Genomic DNA, 15825 nt, shown 5'->3' with positions numbered 1-15825 from the left:
CTCCCTCTCCCTGTCTTTCTCTTTCCTTTCCCTTTTTCTCTTTCCTCTCCCTCTCTCTCTCCCTCTCTTTTCTCTTTCTCTCTTTCCTCTCCCTCCCTCTCTCTCCCTCCCTCTCTTTATCTTTCCTCTCCTCTTTCCTCTCTCCCCCTCTCTGTCTCTTTCCTCTCCCTCTCCCTCTCCCTCTCCCTCTCTCTTTCCTCCCTCTCTTTCTCTCTCTCTCCCTCCCCCCTCTCTCCCTCTCTCTGATCTTCTCACCTGGCCAGCTGGCCTCACACTGTTCTCCGACAAGCTGACACACATTCTTACTGGGTTGGCTCTCTCCTGCCCTTGGTCTGCCAGTCCTCTTCCCCCACTAAGTAAGTAAAGGTTTGCGTGAATGTGTGTGTGTGTGTGTGTGTGTGTGTGTGTGTGTGTGTGTGTGTGTGAGAGAGAGAGAGAGAGAGAGAGAGAGAGAGAGAGAGAGAGAGAGAGAGAGAGAGAGAGAGAGAGAGAGAGAGAGAGAGAGAGAGAGCTTCTGCTTTCTGCTTCTTCCTGCTTCCTGTGGAGATGCAGCAAGGGCAGGGAGCCTGCCCAGTAAGCTTGTCAGCTTGTCGGAAAACAGCGTGGTGTCAGCTGGCTAGGTGAGCAGAAGATCAGAGACAGAGAGAGAGAGAGAGAGAAGTGAAGTGCCTCTCTCTGTCTCTGTCTCTCTCTCTGCAAATGGCGGGGGAGGACTGGGAGCTGCAGTAGAAGGCTGAAAGAGCCACATGCAGCTCCAGAGCTGTGGGTTGCCAACCCATGAACTAGTCCGATTAGAATATAATAATAGTAAGTTGGAAGGGACCTTGGAGGTCATCTAGTCCAACCCCCTGCTCAGGCAGGAAACCCTATACCATTTCAGACAAATGGCTGGCCAGTCTCTTCTTAAAAACTTCCAGTGTTGGAGCATTCACCACTTCTGGAGGCAGGTTGTTCCACTGGTTAGTTGTTCTAACTGTCAGGAAATTTCTCCTTAGTTCTAGGTTGCTTCTCTCCTTGACTAGTTTCCATCCGTTGCTTCTTGTCCTGCGTTCAGGTGCTTTGGAGAATAGCTTGACTCTTCTTTGTGGCAGCCCCTGAGATATTGGAACACTGCTAACATGTCACCCCTCACCCTTCTCTTCATTAAACTACACAAACCCAATTCCAGCAACCGTTCCCTATATGTTTTAGCCTCCAGTCCCCCAATCATCTTTGTTGCTCTTCTCTGTACTCTTTCTAGAGTCTCAACATCTTTTTTACATCGTGGTGACCAAAACTGGATGCAGTATTCCAGGTTGGCCTTACCAAGGCATTGTAAAGTGGTATTAGTACTTCACGTGATCTTGATTCTATCCCTCTGTTAATGCAGCCTAGCACTGTGTTGGCTTTTTTGGCAGTTGCAGCTCACTGCTGGCTCATATTTAAGTGATTGTCCACTAGGACTCTGAGATCTCACTCACAGTTTCTACTATTGAGCAAGGTACCACCTATACTATACCTCTGCATTTGATTTTTCCTGCCTAAATGTAGAACCTTACTTTTTTCACAATTGAATTTCATTTTGTTAGATAGTGCCCAGTGTTCGAGTTTGTCCAGATCCTCCTGTATCTTAAGCCTATCTTCTGGAGTATTGGCTATTCCTGCCAGCTTGGTGTCGTCTGCAAATTTGATGAGTTCCCCATCTATCCCCTCATCCAAATCGTTGATGAAGATGTTGAAGAGCACTGGGCCCAGAACAGAGCCCTGGGGCACCCCACTACACACTTCCTTCCATGTAGATGCAGTTCCATTGAGGACCACATGCTGAGTACGGCCTGTCAGCCAGCTACGAATCCATCTGGTGGTGATGCTATCTAACCCACATTTTTCTATCTTATCAAGTAGTAGGTTGTGATCTACTTTATCAAATGCCTTACTGAAGTCCAAGTAAATTATATCTACAGCATTCCTCTGGTCCACTAGTTTTGTCACTTGGTCGAAGAATGCAATAAGATTTGTCTGGCATGATCTGTTTTTGAGAAACCCATGTCGGCTTTTAGTGGTAACTTTGTTCGCATCAAGGTGTTCGCTGATTTGTTGTTTGATTATCTTTTCCAGAATCTTCCCAGGTATTGAGGTCAGGCTGATAGGTCTGTAGTTTCCTGGATCTATTTTTTCCCTTTTTTGAATATGGGAACTATATCAGCTCTCTTCCAGTCCTCTGGTAGTTTCCCAGTGCTCCAGGATCTTTGAAAAATATAGTTCAGTGGTTCTGAGATCACGTCTGCCAGTTCCTTGAGAACCTTGGGGTGTAATCCATCTGGTCCTGGTGATTTGAACTCTGTTCTGTACCAGCCTGCTACCGGCCTTGCAGAAAGGCAACCCCTGTACAAACGGCAGAGGCTGGAATACGTCTGCCAAATTTATTACACAAACAAACAAAACATGAAACAAGATACCGGAGCTTTGATCCTCTATCGGAGCGGTTGCTTTCAGCAAACCAGCCCTCCCCCAAACACTCCCTTTATAAGAGTTCAGGCCGTGGCCTCTCTTTGCCTCCTTCCGAGAAGTCCCACAGCCTTTCTCTGCTTGCTCCTACTTGACTGCCTCCTGCGTCGGGCGTCCTTGAACAGGGCCAGCTGTGGGTCATCTTCATCCACACTGTCGGGCTCACACAGCTGGGTCTCCACCAAGTAAGAGGGGCCTGGCTGGGGGCTCTGCGGAGCCTCCAAGCCATCATCAGCAAGTTCTTCTTCAACACCCCCCTCCTCCCCCTCATCTGAGTCATCCGAGTCATCCGACCCAACTGCCGAACCCACAGGCTGACCCTGAATCACAACAATCTCGTCTAGGCTGGACAGGTGCTCACTTACCATTTTCTTGCCTATCTTAACTTGCATTTCTATTCTGTTTTTTATGGCACTGGTTTTGGTAGGTTGGACTGTTTTTTCCCTTTGTGTAAAGACAGATGCAAAAAATGAGTTAAATAGTTTTGCTTTCTCCCTGTTGCTTGTCACCTTCTTGCCACCAATCATTTTCTTCACTTTTTTCTTGTTTCTTATATGTTGAAAGAAGGGGTTTTTTTGTTATTTTTGACTTTGGTCACAAGCCTTAGTTCATTTTGAGCCTTAGCTTCCCTCACTTCATCTTTGCAGGCATGGGCTGTTTGCTGACATTCTGCCTTAGTTATGTGCCCCTCTTTCCACTTCTTATACTTGTCCTTTTTATCTGTCAGTTTATCAGAGAGTTCTTTATGCAGCCATGCTGGTTTCTTTTGAAAGCTGTTTTTTTCTTCTTTGTTGGTATTGTGCTAGACTGGGCCTTTATTATCTCACTTTTCAAAATTTCCCAAGCTTCTTGAGTTGTTTTCCCCTTTAGGATTCTCATCCATGGAATCCTTCCCAAGCTCTCTCTAAGTTTATTGAAATTAGCTCTTTTAAAGTCCAAGACTCTAGTTTGGCTGTATTCTATTGCTTGTGCTTCCATAATGTTGAATTCCAATATTGCATGATCACTTCTCCCCAAGGTTCCTGTGGCTTCGACACTTTCTATCATTTCATCTCTGTTAGTGAGAATTAAATCCAATATGGCTAATCCCCTAGTTCTCTTCTCTACTTTTGGGAGAGAAAGTTGTCTGCTAGGTTTGTCAGGAATCTGTTAGATCTTCCACTTGGAGTAGAATTTGTCTCCCAGTTGATATCAGGGTAATTAAAGTCCCCCATTACTATTGTGATGCACTTCCTACTTACCTTAGTTAACTGACTAGCAAAAAGTTCATCTATTTCCTCTGCTTGGTTTGGCGGCCTGTAGTATACACCTATGGCAATGTAATTTTTCCCCCTTTTATTGACCCAAATACATTCAGGTTTACAGTTTTCATCATTGTTGTGCTCTATTTCTGTAGAGATAAAGTTATTTCTTATATAGAGAGCAACTCCACCTCCTCTTTTGTTTAGTCTGTTTCTTTTAAATAATTTAAATCCCTCTAGCTATGTGTTCCATTTGTGGGTTTCATCCCACCATGTTTCCGTAATGGCAACAATATCATATCCGCCCTCATATGAAGTGATAGAATTGCAGACAAAGGATCAGCCTGATTTGTTTACAGATGGATCTAGCAATGTAGCTGAAAGGAGGGCATCCGGGAATGTGTGGTGTCAGAAGTGGAGAAGAGAATGTTGGTGGAGGCTGGGGGGGCACTCCCTCCCTGAAGTTAGCTCAAGCCAGTGGGCTCTGATCTAGGCTCTGAGGTTGTTCATGAGAAGGAGAGAAAATGTGTACTTTTCAAAAAATTGTAAAGAAGCAAGATTGATTAATAGTAAAAAGGGAAAGATTTAATTCATGTGAAGTTGGTTCAGAAGTAGCAGAAATGCCACACAGAAGGAAGGGAATGTTTGAGGAGGAGGAGTTAATGTGTTTAGTTTTGTTTTGGGTTTTTTGAAAGCTTATGGAAGTGGGACATACAAAGTGGCTGGACAGGTTGTGACATCTAGTGGTAAGGCCATTTCAATACAGGCCTCAGCCCTGGAAAACTTGGAAATGATGGAGTTGCACAAAGTTTCAAGAATATCAATGAAGAAGAGAAGAAAGTTACTCAGTATTTGCATAATCTGGTGCAGGTTTTGTCTTTTATCTCAGTATAGGCCCAGACTGCCTTGCCACCTGTCTCTGACCATCGTTTTTCCTGGAGAGTGGGTTCAGGTAAAAGAACTGTCACCTAATAAGTTCCAATCCTAAGTGGTTCCATCCCCATCAAGTCCTCCTGAGAACCTGAACTGCAGTGAGAATTGGAAGGAATCAAGGCAGAGCCACGAATAGTTCCATCTTCCCCCTCTCCAATGGCAAGCCCAACAACTGGACAGCCTAACTTTGACATGCCTCACCTGTTGATCTGTTTCTATCTATCTAGGAGGAAAACTTCAATGGATTGGACTAACCTGGAAATCATGTTTCTAGTATGTGGCCTGTGTATTGCTACATTTTTCTTACTTTGTTGCTGCTGTTTCCTCCACACCTTCTTCAGACCATGGGCCCAATAATTAAAGGGAAAAAAGGGGAATTGTTTTTATAACAAGACTACATATTCTATTTGCAAAGTGGGGGATAGGGTCACTTATTATGATCTTTTTTAAAAGAATTTTATTAGATTTTATAGAGTTAGGGATAAAATAGGGTTGGAAATAGGATTAGGGTTTAGGCTGTGGTTGGGGTCGGTATTGGGATTAGGACAAGGTTGGGGTCAATATTGGGGTTATCCCCCAGTGACATTTTCAACATTTAGCAAACAGAATATTGTCTGGGTACATATGTTTAGGTAACAACAATTAATATAGTAATAGGTAGCAGTAGTAAGTATGATTGGTTATCATAGACAATATTAATTAATCAATCCATAACATTCTTCTTACTAGTATGTATTCAAAATAACATATCACATTCCTTTTTCCCTAGTTAGTTTTCCTAGCCATCGATAGAAATTATCCCATGTTCTAAAGTAAACTGAATCTTCTTTCTTTTTAATCTCTAAAGTCAATCTATCCATTTCTGAGCATTCTAGAATTTTCTTAATTGATACTTCTTTGGTTGGTAAGTTTTCATTTTTCCAATATTGGGCAAATATAATTCTCACTGCTGTTAATACATGTAATATTAAATATTTGCTCTCTTCTCATAATTAGCTCCTAATATTCCTAAATCTATCTGTTTTTTAGTCATCTTTTCCAACCATACATGTATCTTACCCCAAAACTTTTTTGCTTTAGGGCATGTCCACCAGATACGATAATAAGTACCTGGCCTTTGTTTACATTTCCAACAGTTACTTGAAGTATTTTTAAACATTTTCACTATTCTTACTGGTGTCATATGCCATCTATAAAACATTTTGTACACGTTTTCTTTATATGGAACTGCTTTAGTTAATCTAATACTTCTATCCCATAGTTTTTGCCAGTCTTCCAAGTCTATAGAATACCCAACGTTCTTTGTCCATGTTATCAATGTTTCTTTCACTTGTTCTTCTTCCATCTTTAAATTTAGCAGAAATTTATAAAGTTTCTTAATCAACTTTTCGTTTGTTTTTAATAATATTTGATCAAATTCTGTCTGTTCTTTATAGAATCCTGTTATTTTCTCATCTTTTTCATATCTTGTTTAAATTTGCAAATATGGCCACCATGTTAAGTCAATACCCTGTCATTGTAAATCTTGTCTATCTTTCAATTTTCCTTCAGTATCCAAAATGTCTTTGTACGTTACAACTTTGTCATAGTTAATGAAATTTGGGTAGGCAAAAGCTTCCATTGTTGAAAGCCATTCAGGTATCTTGATATAAATTTTCTCTTTTATTCTTTCCCATTCTATAAGAAGTGCATTCCTTATAAAATGGTTTTGAAAATATCTGTGTATTTTATTCTTCTCATACCACAGAAAAGCATACACCCAATTGAATGCAGAATTCCAGAGAATAGCTAGAAGAGATAAGAATGCCTTCTTAAATGAACAGTGCAAAGAAATAGAAGAAAACAATAGAATAGGGAGGACCAGAGATCTTTTCAAGAAAATTAGAGAGATGAAGGGAACATTTCATGCAAAAATGGGCATGATAAAGGACCAAAATGGCAGGGACCTAACAGAGGCAGAAGAGATTAAGAAGAGGTGGCAAAATTACACAGAAGAACTATACAAGAACGAGCTTAACGTCTCTGATAACCACAATGAGGTGGTCACTGACCTCCAGCCAGGCATCCTAGAATGTGAAGTGGAGTAGGCCTTAGGAAAGCTGAGCAACAGCAAAGCTACTGGAGGTGACAGTATTCCAGCTGAGCTATTCAAAATCTTAAAAGGCGATGCAGTAAAAGTGCTACACTCAATTTGCCAGCAAATTTGGAAAACTCAACAGTGGCCACAGGATTGGAAAAGATCAGTTTACATTCCAATTCCAAAGAAAGGCAGTGCCAAAAAATGTTCAAACTATCACACCATTGCACTCATTTCACATGCTAGTAATGCTTAAAATCCTACAAGCTAGACTCCAGCAGTATGTGAATCAAAAGTTGGAATTAAGATTGCCGGGAGAAATATCAACAACCTAAGATATGCAGATGATACCACTCTAATGGAAGAAAGTGAAGAAGAACTAAAGAACCTCTTGTTGCAGGTGAAGAAGGAGAGTGCAAAACTTGGGTTGAAACTTAACATTAAGAAAACCAAGATCATGGCATCCGGCCCTCTCAATTCCTGGCAAATAGATGGGGAAGAAATGGAGGTAGTGACAGATTTTATTTTCCTGGGCTCCAGGATCACTGCAGATGGGGACTGTAGCCAAGAAATTAAAAGATGCTTGCTCCTCAGGAGGAAAGCAATGGCAAATCTAGACAGCACACTAAAAAGCAGAGACATCACCCTGTCAACAAAAGTGCGTATAGTCAAGGCTATGGTCTTCCCAGTTGCAATGTATGGCAGTGAAAGTTGGACCATAAAAAAGGCTGAGCGCCAAAGAATTGAGGCCTTTGAACTATGGTGCTGGAGAAGACTCCTGCGAGTCCCTTGGACTGCAAGGCGATCAAACCGGTCAGTCCTAGAGGAGATCAACCCTGACTGCTCTTTAGAAGGCCAGATCCTGAAGCTAAAACTCAAATACTTTGGCCACCTAATGAGAAGGAAGGACTCACTGGAGAAGAGCCTAATGCTGGGAAAGATTGAGGGCAATAGAAGAAGAGGACGACAGAGAATGAGGTGGCTGGATGGAGTCACTGAAGCAGTAGGCGTAAGCTTAAATGGACTCCAGAAGATGGTAGAGGACAGAAAGTCCTGGAGGAATGTTGCAATGGGTTGGACACGACTTCACAGCTAACAACAACAACAAGGTCTCTTCTAGTCGATCTTATCTGTCTCTGGTCTCTTGGTCTTGCTCCTTCTTCTAAATCTGTATTTTTAACTTGCAATTGTTTGCAAAATTGCTTGAGTATCTTTTTGGAGAACCTCCATCTTTTCTTGCTGGAGCATTGTCATTATTGATCTCTGATATACTGGACTTCCAGAAGTCGAGGCAGGAGCTGAGGATCCTTTTTTTCCCAAGTTTGGATAAGTTTGGAATGCTCATCTTTGTCTTTACTTCATTTATTGTAATCCACCAGGTAGCTAAATGGTCAAATTTTATAATCCACTAGGCTCCTATTGGTTAGAAGAGGCAATCCATAAAAATAGTTGAAGATAAAAAGGAGGGAGGAAAAATAGAAATAGCAACAGGCCAAAAAGCAGGAAAAAAAGAAAAGAGGGAAAAAAAATGAAAACTATAGGGGAAAAATGCTCCAAAAGTAAAAAGAAAGAAAAAAAAGAGCAAAAATGTCAAAATTATAATCCACCAAATTCTATTCTAAGACATTTCTTGGTATTCAATTCTTCTGAGACAGCTTATAATAGTTCCAAAACAAGCTGTATAATCCAGGAACATCAGATGGCTCCAAGTACTATTTTATTCCTAGTTATAGTCTATCTTTTAAAACCAGGTAAAACAAAGCAAAAGTATTTTCTCCAGCAGACTTTTCAAGGACTTTCAGATAAAAAATGTCTCGGCATACAGCCAAATTTAATCTAGGGAAGCTCCAGTCAAGGGAAGCTGGACATAATTCTCAGTTTCACCACAAGATGGCACTAGTTGTCTATTCCCAACACATTTAAGAAGAGAGGGAAAAACTCCACCCAGACGTAAAAGTAAAGATTTAAAAATTTAGAAAGTGAAAAATTGTAATGGCTTTCAAACAGAAAGCAAACACAAAAAATCTCTATAGGAGCAGCAACTTCCCAAATTATCTTATGCCTCAAAAAGCTCTGCAGTATACAAAGTTTTTAATTTGCCAAAAGTTTAAACCTCCACTTAATTTCGGGAGGGGGGGTAAAAGGAAAAGGTTCCACCCCCTCCCTAAGATTATAGGCTTCTTTTTCAAGCTGTAAAAGAGCTAGTTGCCAAACCGGAGTACCAAACGTCTAGTGAGAAAAGGGAAAGTAGCTTTCAGTTTGCGTGCACGGCGCTTGCGAATGTTCAGGAAGAGCCCTCTCCCTGCCGTCCAATCTTTATTCCTTGGAGGACCCTGAAAAGGGTTGAAAGTCACCCTGGAGGGGCGACCACTGCAAGGAGGCCCTCCCTGCAATCGTGGAAGGGCGGCAGCCCTCTGCTTGATCCGGAGCAGCTCCTTTGGCCGAAGAAGAAGAGATCGGCCATTAAGATGGCCAAACATTAAGCCGTTCCCTGCCGAAAGCCCAAAGCACCATCAAGCACAACAAAGCAATGTGGAGGACCTGGGTGTGATCTTACCTTTCTTATTCCCCTAACTAGTTTCCTGTGGGATTTTTTCTGAAAATTTCTTCCCCCTCTTTTGAAAGACCTGCAACTGCATACTTGGGGAATAAACATTAAAGCCTTAAAAGAAATCAAATGGCTAAGCTAAAAAATTAAGCAACCTTATTTGTACCTATTAAAAAGCTTTTATTTTTGTGGGGATCTATCACCCTATTTTCTGCTTAATCTGTGAAATAAGGGGAAAATTTTAAAAATGGACTAATTGAATATAAGCCTCACATTAGTCTGGAAAAAAGATTTTACATCTTACTCTATATGCTATTGATGACATCTTGTGGCGAAACATGGTATAGTAAGTAAACCTTTTTGTTATTGTGAGAGCTGACTGAATAACAGAGCTGTCCTTGACATTAACTTCAAAGATAAGAATTGGGAACACCTGGCACTGAAAACAATCTTTAGGAATACTGGAGGTGGACAATCATTGACTTTTATTAAAACAGCCTCCATGAAAGACCCATCCGTAAACATCAATGAAATGGAGGAATATATTCCACCACTTAGCTACAAACTGATACTTGAAACAATCTTGGCAATGACTGAGCAAATCAAAGCCAAACTGTAAGATAAATCTGACAGCTTAAAGCTACCAAATCAAACTTTGATGTTAAATGATGAATTGACAATCCAAAAACAAACAGAAAAAGTGGAAACTAACATTAAAATAGGAGACTCTAAAGAAAAACAAACACAATTTATTGAGAACCTTGAAACCCAAACCTTGACTTCAACCATAAAAACTACAACTCAAAAAACAATAGTACCCAAAGAAAGCAACACCAAGAGGGAAGATATTAAAGGCCTTCTAATACAGTACATTGAGGACCCAGCCAATCAAATGATAACCATAAAACCAGTTACTACTTCTTACCCAAGCCAGATGGAATTGGAAGAAGAAAAAGACCAGACTGAACTAATGACAATTATATCACACCAAACATCGAAAATTGGCTGTTAGAATTGATTTATATTATAGAATTTGGAAGGATATAAAGATATTTTTCTAATAATTGGTGAACTATTAAGATGATAAATAGAATTTACTTGCAAAAAATCAGAATGTATTGAAATGAACAATGTAAGTACTGTAGACAGGATAATTACTTTTTAATGAAATAGGGAAATGTGGGTTACTCAAAAATTAAGTTTTCTTTTATATATTATAGGCTATTCTAGAATATTCCATTGCAATTAGGTAAAACTTAAAAACAGGACATGGATATGTATAAGTGAAAATATATTGAAAATTCTTCTAATTGATGATGTCACAATTAGAAATGAATTAATTCAATTAATTTGATTATGTTATAACTAAGGGAATTGGAGAGGCAATCTTTGTTGATGTAACTTGAGCTATTTACAAATAATTTGTTATTTGCTATTGTTTACTTTTGATTACCCAACCACCGTATTGCTTCATAAATACCTGAATGTAAAATTAAAAAATTAATAAAACTTGTACAGAAAAAGGGGGAAAGTATTCTCAGCCAGAACAGCTGTTTGCTGTTGCTTTAAGATTCTTCGCCTCTGTCTCCGATGAACAGCTGGTAATGGCAGACTGCATAGATGCAACCAGCCTTTTCTCCTCCCAATTCTGAGGGCTCCTTTGTGTCCAGCGAGCTGGCTACCACAGAGTTGCGGTCTCCAAAGCTTCACGCCTTGGTAGCCACCTATCCAGGGTGACTTTTAGTCCAATTGGACCCACCGGTAGGCAAAAATTGGACCTGGGGAAAGGAAAATACAATACAGTAAACCCCTACCAACAAATTCAAATCTGGCCATATGGAGTGATGCACAGACAATACCTTTTGGAAAGAATAACACAAGACTTATGGATAGTGTCAGAGTCTCCTTTGAATCATGTAAACCTATTGACTATAATCAAGCTAAATGGACTATATGTGTAAACATGCCTACTTATTTCATGCAAAATACGTTTATACATCCTACCCAACCTAGCACAATCTAAGGAAATTCAGTGTGATTAAAGGAGTCAGCACTTCCCAGTGCAATGCTAATTCCTGCAACCCAGTGTGCTTCGAGATAACCAGACCAGTGGACTTCTTAGCTTCATTTGGACTAGCTATCAATGGAACTGGACACAAATATGGCTTCAAGTTGATACTATTATACCACCATCCCAGAAACATTTTTGAGTTTTTTACTCTTTTTACGATGAACTGGAAATCACAATTGAGATTCCCTCAGTATTTTATTGATCTGGTCCAAAAGAATTGCTTCATCTCTAAATGTGACTAAGTGTTACATGTGTGTGGGTACTAACATGAGTGAACAATAGCTTTGGGAAGCACGTGAAAATCTTTTTACTGCCCTGACTAGTCAAAATCTCACTTGAAAAGCCACCAGTAGCCCCAATGTATGGACTCTGACCACTTCCATAGTGGGGAATTTCTGCTTTTTTAAAAAAAAAGTTTTGGTAAAGCCCTTGGGGAGACTTAGCTGTGAACATCTCTTACAGGTGAGCACCTCTATCCTTTTGGTGGATTACCACCAATTCAGCCCAACCCCCAAATCCCCTAGCAAACATTCCCCAACTGTCTGTGATAGATGCCACTCTCATCTGGACCGCTTCAGACGGACTGCATTGGATTTGTGAAAAGTTTGCTTATGTTGTCCTCCCAGCCAGGTGGGAGGGATCCTGCATATTAGGTACTACAAAATCCAGTTTCTTTTTACTCCCTATCAAACAAGGGAAACCATTGATACATTATAACACATTCCAAATATCAAATCAAAAAAAGACATGGAATGAAGAAGAATGGTCCCAGAAAGGATTGTACAAGTGTATGGACCTGTTACTTGGGCAGAAGATGAAATGTATGGTTATAGGACTCCTGTTTATATGCTTAATAGAATTATTAGACTGGAAGCTGCATTAGAAATAATTACAAATGAAGGGAATTTAGAATAACATAATGTTTTGCTTCTCTATACTATGCTTGCACAGGAACTTCCTTATCCCTAGGCAAGAAGCACATGTACAGAGAAATAAAGAAAATTGATTGGTTAAGATAACAATACAAAGAAAGTTTTGTGAAAACAAGGGGGTGTGGTTTTCCTTTTACATGCTGCTGCCTGCATGTGGAGGAAATACACCCAGCTTCTTCGAAAACCTGGATAGCTGCCATGGACACAAGCTGGTTTGGAAAGATCTTTGGTGATTGGTGAAGGGAAATTTTTCTGGTTGTGTTAGCCTTTGGAGGTGTTCTGGTTTTGCCATGTTTGATTCCTGTTATCCAAAGAACAGTTCTACCATCTCGAGGATGACAGTCATAGCATCCTCTGTAAGTAGTGATAAACCCCATAAGCCAGCAAGGTTCTGACTATCACTGCAATAACAAAGGAATATATGTCATTGGTCACCAAGTAACAGAAAGCATTCTGTTATAAAATTAAAAAGGGAGGAATAAAAGGTTATGTAACTGGAATAAAAAGAAATTGTTTAGCCTAACTATTGCTATCTCTCTCTTTTAATCAGTGTTAGCATCAGGGACAAATTTCATACAAGTGTGGGAAACCTGTACATGGATGGGATGTACTGAAGGAGGGAATAAGGGAGTCTACAGGAATGATTGATGTCTTCCTTATGATGCAATGGCTCTGTTGGCTGATTTTCATTGGCTAACAAAGTTTATAAAGAAAGGCTACTAACATTCTAAGGTGTGGCACCTCTGTATGTAGCTGCCAGTGTTCCAGATTGTTTGCCACCCAGCTGTTTTATTTGATCAATTAAAGCACTGTTTCTTCAAGAAGCCTCCATTTGAGTTGCCTGATTAGACTTTTAATGGTAATCTCAATTTAGGTAATGGCCAGTGACCTTACAGAATATAAAAGAAAAGGATTCAGAGGCAGATGAAAGAATTAGTTCCATTCTCAATAATGAAATATTACATTGAATAATCTTTTATTCATGGAAAGGATTTGTCTCTGATACTTCTTGTTACTTGGCTTATCTAGATGAAAAGGTAAGCAGTGATACTTGCAAACTGTAATTTTGGAAAATGGCAGTGACAAACCATTTGTATGTTATTGGCAGTGAATGTTTCCATGTAATCACCAAGGATCAAGCTCAAGTTAAGCAAGGTAGATTTATTTATTTTTTCTTGGAGAAGCAAATATGTTTGCCTAAGATGTCAAGTTTCCGACGTATGGGCTTTTCAAGTGACTCTGAGGCATTGTTTATCTTAAAAGTCCTTTATTAGCCTAATACACCAGCAAATGCTATCTCAAAAGAAGCTGGAATCTGAAATCTCTGCCCCTTGCACAATATATTAAAACACAATTCTCCACCTTTCTAATGTTGACATTAATCATATTCTCCAATTAATTTAAAGAATCAGTTTCCCTTCCGTTAGAAGAACCGCCAAACCTTATCTTCTTTAGAGAGACAAATGGCCTTGAAAGTGCAATCCTACTCATTCCCCCCTCCTAACCTTAAACTAAAACAATACATGTCTTAAAGCAATACACAAGTTTAACATATGAAATAGCTACTTCTTCATCTCATGTCAAGCAATAACATTTGATGTTAGCAGCGTTGACATCCGGCCCCCCTTAGAAAAAGGACAGATCCTGTAATGTAAACAAAACACAAGTTAGGAATTGGCTTTTGGTTTGTTGGGGTGTTTCTCATAAAACATTTTGATAAGTCTGTCAGCTTTCACATCAGTAGATTTCATCCAACTGGCTTCAGACAATGGGTATCCCTTCCACTGTACTAGGTGTTGCAATTTTCCATTAAAGATTCTAGAGTCCAGAATATGTTTCACTTCGTAATGGGTTTGACCTGCTACCACGAGGGGTCCAGGTGCTTTCTTAGGGGGAGGTCTTAAAATGGAGGTCCAAAAAGTTTTCAGCAAGCTACAGTGGAACACCAGGTGAATTTTCCCCAAAAGTCTGTGTAGTTTCAATTTTACTGTGACTGGGTTAATGATTTTCACAATGGGGAAAGGCCCCAGGAATTTTGGTCCCAATTTTTTATTGGGTAGTTTAAGGCGTCAGTATTTGGTCAACAAATAGACCTTTTCCCCAACTTGGAATGTTCTTTGGGGAGCTCTCTTTTTGTCAGCTTGCTTTTTGTAGGTCTCAAAAGTCTTTTTTAAGGCCACCTTTGTATTTTTCAAAACTTCTTCCCAACCCCTCACCCAATAATCAAGAGTCTGGGAAGCAGAGGATAACTGAGGGTATTCTGGTATGGGGTTGAATTCTTTCCCTGTGGCTACAGGGAAAGGAGTGTAGGCGGTGCTACTATATACTGAATTATTGTAAGCCACTTCTGTGAAAGGGAGGAGGCTGCTCCAGTTTGTTTGTTGGTAAGAGACGTAGCATCTGAGGTATTGTTCCACCATTTTGTTGGCAGATTCTGCGGCTCCATTAGTAGCCGGGTGAAAAGCAGTTGTTAGGCCTTGAGATGATCCAATTAATTTAAGAAAGTTTCTCCAAAATTTCACTGTGAACTGCACCCCTCTGTCTGAAATTATTCACTTAGGGGCACCATGTAATCGATATATATGTTTTAGGAATAAACTAGTCAGGCGTTGAGCCGATGGAAGTCCTTTGCAGGCGATAAAGTGAGCCTGTTTTGAAAATAGGTCTATCACAGTCCAAATAACAGTATTTCTGCTACTGTCGGGTAGGTCTACTATAAAGTCCACAGCTATTTCTTCCCATGGTTGAGAAGGTTCTGCCACCGGTTGCAGTAACCCAAGGGTCTTTCCTGGGATTCTTTTAATGGTGGCACATACAGTACAGCTCTTGACATAGTTTTCTACATCTCGTTTTAGTCCCGGCCACCAAAATTGCCAGCAAGTGAGATGTAGAGTTTTTAGATATCTGAAATGTCCAGCCTGTTTGACATCATGGCTGTGTTTGAGGGCATTAAGACGAAAACCTTCAGGCAAGTACAATTTTCCCCCCTTGTAAGCCAGACCATCCCTGCATGTTAGGGATGTCTGATTGTCTTTAAGCCATTGATCAGTGAGGAGCTCTCGCTTTATTTTCTTTACCCCAGGGTCATCAGGATTAGGGGTCCTGTGAGGTGTGAGTTGGGCCACAGTTTGTGGACCGGGGATAATTGCCTTGTGAACTTCTTCACGTTCACTTTTGTATTGTGGCAATCGGGAGAGTGCATCAGCTAGGAAGTTTTTTCTTCCTGGTATGTACTTTAGAGTAAAGTTGAAACGGTTGAAGTACTGTGCCCATCGTACTTGTTTTGGGGACAATTTGCAGGGAGTTTTTAGTGCCTCTAAATTTTTGTGATCTGTCCATACTTCAAAAGGCACCTTGCTTCCTTCTAAGCAGTGCCGCCAGTTTAATAGCCCCCACCTAATTGCGAAGGCCTCCTTCTCCCAGATTGTCCATCTCCTTTCACTTTCAGTAAATTTCTTACAGGTGTAAGCACAAGGTTGCAGGACCCCACTTTTATTCTTTTGCAATAACACTGCTCCGACTGTCATGTCGCTGGC

This window comes from Vipera berus (genome assembly GCF_964194415.1).
Source record: "Vipera berus genome assembly, chromosome: 6".
NCBI lineage: Eukaryota > Metazoa > Chordata > Lepidosauria > Squamata > Viperidae > Vipera > Vipera berus.
The sequence above is the reverse complement of the archived record's forward strand: the minus strand, read 5'-3'. Positions refer to the sequence as shown.